Source organism: Pinus tabuliformis, chromosome 2_1 (genome assembly GCF_031772625.1).
Source record: "Pinus tabuliformis cultivar Carrire ecotype Pingquan chromosome 2_1, CPIR1, whole genome shotgun sequence".
In the NCBI taxonomy this organism is placed as follows: Eukaryota; Viridiplantae; Streptophyta; class Pinopsida; order Pinales; family Pinaceae; genus Pinus; species Pinus tabuliformis.
Window position 1 is genome coordinate 667,209,715 of NC_142299.1, and position 7,810 is coordinate 667,217,524.

Consider the following 7,810-nt stretch of genomic DNA (forward strand, 5'->3'; position numbering starts at 1 on the left):
TGGAATGTCTTTCTTAGTGAATTTGAATTTGAAATTAAACATCTAAAGGGAAAGGAAAACCATGTTGCATATGCACAAAGAAGGAGATTTCATTATGTATATGATGTTCATTATAATCAAATAGAGTTTAAATTTCTGGAACAAATTAAATAAGATGCCCAACAAGATCCAGAATATAATTTTTTATGGAAGCAAGGCCATCAAACCAATAACGTAGGAAAGCAATGTGAATATAGCATAACTAACAATCAATTGTTAACTTTTAAGGGGATAATATATGTCCCCAACCAAATTTCAGTTAAACAACTAATTATGGAAAGTTTCATAAAATTCCTTATATTGCCCATCCTGGATACCATAAGTTGTTTTCAGCAATAAAAAAAGGATTATTTATGGCCAGGAATGCGAAGAGATATTGCAGAATATTTAGTGAGATGTTTAGAGTGTCAGCAAGTCAAATTTAAACACCAAAACCCCATTGGCCTTCTTCATCCATTTCCTATACCTGAGTGGAAATGGGAAGTCATTACACTTGATTTTATAATAGGAATACCCATATCCAAGAGGTACAATGATTCAATCATGGTGGTTGTTGAGAAACTCAGCAAAACAAATCATTTTATTTTGGTACAATCTATGTATAAGATTGTTCAAATTCCTTATATCTTTATGAAAGAAGTGTTATGATTGCATACCATTCCTAAAGTAGTTATATCAAAAAGAGATGTAAAATTCACCTTAGTATTTTGGAAGGATCTCTTCACAAGACTAGGAACCCAGATTCAATTTAGTACTGCATACCATCCACAAACTGATGGGCTCACTAAATGTGTAAAAAAATTACTGGAAGACATGCTAAGAATGTATGTTATGTAGCAACCCAACAAGTGGGAGGAATATTTACATCTGATGTAGTTTACATATAATAAAATTTATCATGAATATTTAAAGATGATCCCTTTTGAGTTTTTATACGAGAGGAGGTGTTGGACACCTACTAACTAGTATAGTTTGCAAGATAGACTAATGTTGGGACCAAATATGCTGGCGAAAATGGAGAAAACAATAAAGAAAGTCTAAGCGAACTTAAAATCTTCCCAAGATAGGCAAAAGAATTATGCTGACCGGAAAAGAACCTATCGATAATTGAGAGTTGGGGATCATGTATATGTACGAATCAAACCAAAGAAAAGCAAACTAAGATGGAGTGGTTGCCCAAAGCTTTCCCCTCATTTTTATTTTCCTTTCCAAATATTAGAAAGAATTAGACCAATGGAATATCAACAGGCATTACCTAGTCACATAAGAGTTCATAACGTAGTTCATGTTTCATTGTTGAAGTGATATGTATATGACCCTAAACATGTGATTCATTGCCAAGATATTCAAGTAACTCTTTAAAAAAATTAATGACATTGATATAACGATTTATATGATCTAATTGTAGTGATGATTGTTGTAAGAGGTTGAACCGGATGTAGAGTTCTTGGTATAGCCTTAGTTTATTCTCAAGTGAAGAAAAATAACGCTACGGAGGTGAGCCATCACCGAGGTTAAAGTGCAGTGGAGACACTTTAGCCCAAATGAGGTTACATGGGACGATGAGCAATTTATGTAGGAAACTTATCGTGAATTATTTAAAGGGCCAGATAGCACTAAGGATAGTGTTATGATTCAGGGGAGGAATATGTAACACGCCTCCCAAAATTGTGATTTGTGAGTTATTTGTATTTACTTCACTGTTTTAGGCTAAAAAACTGTAGCTTATGTGGAAGCCTAATGGAAATTTAGATGGTTAAAGTTTATGATTATGTTATTTTTAAACAAATGGTAATTAAGGGAACCTTGGAATTCACCTCAGGAAACCTTGAAAAAATAAAACACTCTTTTTACCAGACAATTAAAAATAATTAGTTACCTTTCTTTCATTTCAGATTTAAAATAAAAACTCAAACAGAGGGGGCCAAGGAAGGAAACCAAGGAGGAAGTTGGACGCAACAAGAGGAAAGGAAATTGTATTCAGAAATATACATAGGACACTTCCATGAGGTATTCTTGAGTTGGATAGAGAGTTAGTGGAAACCTCAAGCTTTATGTTTGACTCAAGATTGAACCTAGGGGATTCTAAGGCCTAAAGATTAACATTGTTGAGGTACTAATGAAAATAATGAAAATAATTGTTCTAGTATAAATATTTCTCGAGGGAGAGAAAAAAATGTAATTGCCTTTCTCATGGCTCGGTAGTTTGGTTACCTAGTAAATTTTTGGACAACTTGGTATAACAAACAAGCATTTATAGAAAATGACATTGATTAAATACATAATTTCTATTTATAGTACCATTAAGTATTTATAGCAAATCACATTGACTAAATACATAATTTCTATGTACTGTACCATTAACTTTCCTTGCATGTGAATATGATTGGAAATACAATGTATTATGTTAAATGTAAATAAATGCATGTCTGTAACTAGAGGGTTACCGAAGTGGGTGAAATTTTAACTTAAATATGTTATGGATATCGATACGTGAGTTGGGTTTCTGAGAATAAACAGAAATCCATACAAATACTTAGCTGCAGTTACCAACATAAATTATAAGTGAAAATATTTTGTTGTGATAACCAGACATAAATATTGAATCCCTTTTATACTGAAAGAAATTAGTAAGTTACAACAATTTTATATTGGTAGTACCTGTATGAAAGTATAATAGTAGCACAGCATAGGCTAAGGGTTACCGTTCAGGTCAGTCTCGGGCTAGGCTAAACTCAACGACCACCTCGGAATAGTCCTAAAGTGGAGACAACGACCAAGATAAATCAAGAAACCTTCAATTTCATTATCAAGAGAAAATCCACAGTTATGCCATGCACAACCAGAACCAAATTTCATTGAAGAAAAGAAAATAAAGTTCATAATTATTCCATATAATATACACAATAATCCTGACTAATCTCCATAGAAAAATTAAAATGAAACCAAAATTAAGAATAAGGGTTACCAATGATGAGACAGACAAAGAAATTGAGCTCTGAAGTATAAAACTTGAAATTCTCTTATAATATGAAGTATAGAAGTGCACATAATAAAAGAAGCACAAAGTATTGCTCAGATCATAACCATGGGAAACATGGCCACAACTGAACCAGAGATCTTCGGGATTCTAAGTGTGGTAAGATTCGAACAACCTCATATGAAATAAGAATAAAATTTACACGGAAAAAACCTAGTTAAACTCTATTACGAACCCAAAGAAATCAGGTCAAGAACTGTAAAATTAATTTCCATATCCCACAGAGGGTTTGAATGGAAAGCCACTAGTACAACTTTAGTAAACACTTTCTAGAAGGAGTGAAGATGATTTAGGCACGTTTAAGAGAAAACCCTTTGTTAGGATGTCAATCGCATAACCCTTTTACATTCAGAAACCCTGGAAGAGACACCTCTCAGCCCATAAGGTATATTAGCTATGCGAAAGCCTGCAAACAAAGAAATTGGAGTAAGGAACTGCAAAAACATTAGTTGGCTAGAGTAGACCGGAAATAACAGGCTTCTAAAAATAGTTCTTACATCCCTGTGAACAGTGAGATTTCAAAGGCCCTTGTCGATGCCCTGCAATTGTCTCGAAGTGGGTGAATGAGTTGGGGTTCCATGTTTACAAGATAGAAATCATCTAGAAAATGCCGAGAATATAACATTACAGTACCTTACACATCCTTCAAAATTGGACACATCATAAAAATCCAGTAAAAGTTTGGAAGTCTTGTGGCCTCTGCTACAGCAAAATTTACAAGATCCGAGAGCCATCGTCAACCTAACTCCATCGAACAGTCTACCCTCATGGAACTCACAAAAAGGGAGAGTATGCAACTGAAGGATGAGGGAGGACCTACTAAGGTTGCAGCAAAGCCCTCAGCTTACCATCCACGCAAATGACGGGGAGAAACCGAGAGAAAACCCATTAGTTTTTCTTATCCTTCCTCAGTGAAGCATCGTCGTAGATTGAAACCATACCCAATTCAATGGTGTGGCCTCTTCCAGGTGTGTCCCGTGGAATTCTCGGGATAGTTATCTTTGGCGAATGTGCAAGTGGATAGTTGGTTCCCTCCCGGCACCAGGGGGCATGTTTAACCATACGGCTTATTGAATTGCCAATAAACCGACTTAACAACAAGTATTGTAACAAAATAAAGACCTCGTTCCTCGGCAGATAAAATATCAAACCATTTAATGGAAGACCAGACCTCGTTCCTCGACAGACAAAATATCAAACCATTTAATGGAACACCATGTAGAAATTATGTGATATGGTCATTCAAAAATCAATTACAAAACCTGTAGTTGATTGCTAAGTTATATGCTTGTGTTTGAATAAAATACATTGGTATGTGTTATGTCTCGAGAAGTCCCTCTTTTGAATGTTCTAGAAATTTTATTTTTATAAGATAGTAATTATATATATATATATATAAAGATGAGAGTGTTACAATATCCATATTTCACGAAGGTTGGAGATGTTTATATTAATTGTTTTATGTCATTATAACCAAAATAATTTGGTTTATAGTCGAATTGATTTTCATAATTCAAATAAATGTTTTTTATCTTAAAAATATCATGTAATTTAACAAAGTGAATAATGATAATAAAAAATATTAAAATTTCAATTATATTTATATTTTTAATTTGATGTTTTTAAATAAAAATATATCTTTAAACTTATTAGATATCCATATTTCATGAAGACTTGGGATGTTTATATTAATTGTTTTAGGTCACCCTAACCAAAATAGTTTGATTTATGCTAAAAGTGATGTTCATAATTTAGATAAGTGTTTTTAGCCTTAAAAAATATGTGATTTGATAAAGTGAAGGCGATAATACCAAAACTTAAAATTTCTATTTTATTTAAATCTTTAATTTGATGTTTTCTTTTTTAAAATATTGTATCATTATTTTAAAAAAAATTAAAATTATTATAATTTAGTATATCACATCAATATTAGTAATAATTATTGATAGTTATTATATAAGTTATTTTATCACAATTATTTAAGGAAAATCACATCAATTAGAATGACCAGGTAGTGTTTGGTAAGAGGATAAGTTTATGTTCCTCCCAAATGCTTTTGAATCTTGAATCAATAATCTATTTCCATAACCATAACCATAAGGAAAATAATCATTTTTTAAAGAAAAGAATTTTTAAAATTATATTTAAATATACGAAATATCTATACTAAAAATAAAATAAATTAAAATTATTTTTTTCTTAATATTAAAAAAAAATTACTTAATATTATCATAAAAAAACACTTTAAATTAATATTAATAATTCAGTTATAATAAAATTATTTAAATTTCATCAATTCATTTTATAACAAATTGATAGTTTTATCCATTTAAATTTACAATTTAATCAAGCTTTTCTCTCTCATTCTTCACTTCGTGTGTGTATATATATATATATTCTCAAACATGTAACCCTTTTAACAATATTCGATTCAGTTAAAAGATTTCTATAAACATATCCAACTTATTAGTATTGATAAATAATTTGTATTAGATTATACTTATGTAAGAATATAATAAATAAATAAAATATTTTTTAGCAAATGGGAAAATTATCATAATTTAGTTGCCAAATGAAAAGTGGGGAAAACCATTTCGTCATTGTTATTTAAAGAAAACCAAGCTACTTGGTTGTCCATAAAGGGCCACCTGGTTTCGAATCCCACAAGGGGACACCACAGACACCACGGCCCATCATAGTAAAGCTGGAAGGATAAGCGGTTAAGGGGTCAAGTTGGAGTTTGGGAATTGGTCTCGAGATGTCTAGGTCCTAGAATGTCCTCGACTAACAACAATTTTAAGGTTCTAGTGCTACCTCCATGCAGCGACTACTAAGACTACTAAAACATACATACTTTAACTCTCTGTTTTAAACCTGTGAGCTTTCAAGAAAAAATGCATGCTCTTAACCATGAGGCTCCCTCAAACCATAATATCTATAAATGTGATACAGTCACAAAATTCAACTAAATCTAATATGAACTTTACTTTTATGGTTACATTCAACAATATTCTTAATGCTTTTGGATCCGATACATCCGTCAGGCATCTTCAAACGCTCGAAACAGCGCTTTCGAAGTGATAACTCGGATAATCTAAACATCTCTTTGGAAGTGATAACTTTGATAATCTAAATTCCATTCGAGGGGATAATAGGCAGTCTCTATAAAATTTGTCCAGGAAGCGGACTCTGCATTTTTTAAAGAGCGGAGATTCCGCAAAACCCTGAATATATTGGTATTAGAAATTTGTTTTAAAGGAATAATTTGATAGCATCTAGAAATTCCACTGGTGCTCCGTCTGATGGGATTTGCATCTTCTTTGGAGAAGCTGATACCAACTTCGAAATTTGTCGCGTTTTTTCCTTTCTCTTGAAATTGGAATCCAATCCTTCTTTTCTCATGTGAGCCCTCTGTCTTGAGCCACCGATTATGCCAATCCACGTCGGTAGTCATAATTAACCTTTAAAAATTGTGATTTTACAATCCAAAGTTATAATGAAAGCCCATAAAATAAGGTCTATATCAACTTTATTTTAGTATATTCACTTTGTCGAAAAACGAGATCAAGAAATATGAAAAGCGTGTGAATTTCGTCCACTAGGTAATAGCAAATGGCAATGCCCACGTTTCCAATTTGTAAACTAAACTCTGAGTCATGAGTCCTTATATACTGCCACAACACTGCAAATCACGTTCAAGTTCGTGTATCTAATCGTCTAGAATATTGTTTATTTACATTTATTTGTGTTAGAAATTGTTATTATTTTGGTATGAGGAGTTGGTTAAAATTAGAGAGTCAGTGAACTAAGCATTAAGTCAAGTCTAGTCATGAATAAAGTGTTAAGTGTCATCTATATTTAGAGTGTGAGTTCACTGAGTTAATTGTGTGTGCATATTAAAATATTTTAGACAAGTTGCTAGTTGGAAAAGGTTAAATATTCTTCAATGGGTTCATCGTAATAATCAAGTTTTGTGTGATCAATACAAGTTGAATGATAGATTAAGTGTTAAGTGTCGTCCATATTTAGAGTGTGAGTTCACTGAGTTAAGTGTGTGTGCGTGTTAAAATATTTTAGGCAAGTTGCTAGTTGGAAAAGGTTAAATCCTCTTCAACAAATTCATTATAATAATCAAGTTTTGTGTGATCAATAAAAGAGCCACAGCTCGTGTGATTTGTGTCTAAATTTATGCTTTGTCACCTCTGTCTTTCCTACAAAATGATGTAGAGCTAAAATCACAGAGCTAGCAGATTTCAAATGTGAAAGAGGGCAGAGCCATAGTGTGTGAGTGATTAAGCACGGAGAAAAAGCCAATAATAAAAAAAAACACTCTTCTACCAAGCTTGTGGATTTTTATTTTTGAACAGAGTAAAGGTCGCAGCCTAAACGCATCAAGATTAAGACGAAGTATTAAAAAAAAAATTATTGAATCAAAAGTGTTTTTGTCGCCGCCTCTGCGTCCACTTCCACTAACAGTGGCTATCGCTGCTCTGAATCCAATCAAAATAAAAACAAGTCAGAGAGGCGCGTTAACCTGGCCATACAGCGAAAGGCCAAACTCAACCGATGCAATCAAGTATGAAAGTCTCTGCTTTATTGGTGGTCATTCCATTTCAAGGTCAGGTGGGCCATGTTGAGTCAAAATCCAATTACATGATCCAAAGTCAAGGAGTCACGTGGGATTTTTATTGAAAATATTTTTATTAAAAGTTTTTTTAATTGTAAGGAGTC

The 7,810-nt window shown here is 32.6% G+C and overlaps 1 long non-coding RNA gene across 1 annotated transcript; it reads right to left on the minus strand.

Moving 5' to 3' along the window:
• Nucleotides 1–3,062: 3,062 nt before the first annotated feature.
• Nucleotides 3,063–4,159, minus strand: LOC149202359 (uncharacterized). Its single transcript, XR_016253517.1, has 3 exons — nt 3,713–4,159; nt 3,577–3,618; nt 3,063–3,485 (listed from the first exon to the last, which is right to left on the minus strand). It is a non-coding gene; the product is annotated as an uncharacterized LOC149202359 (long non-coding RNA).
• Nucleotides 4,160–7,810: the final 3,651 nt, after the last annotated feature.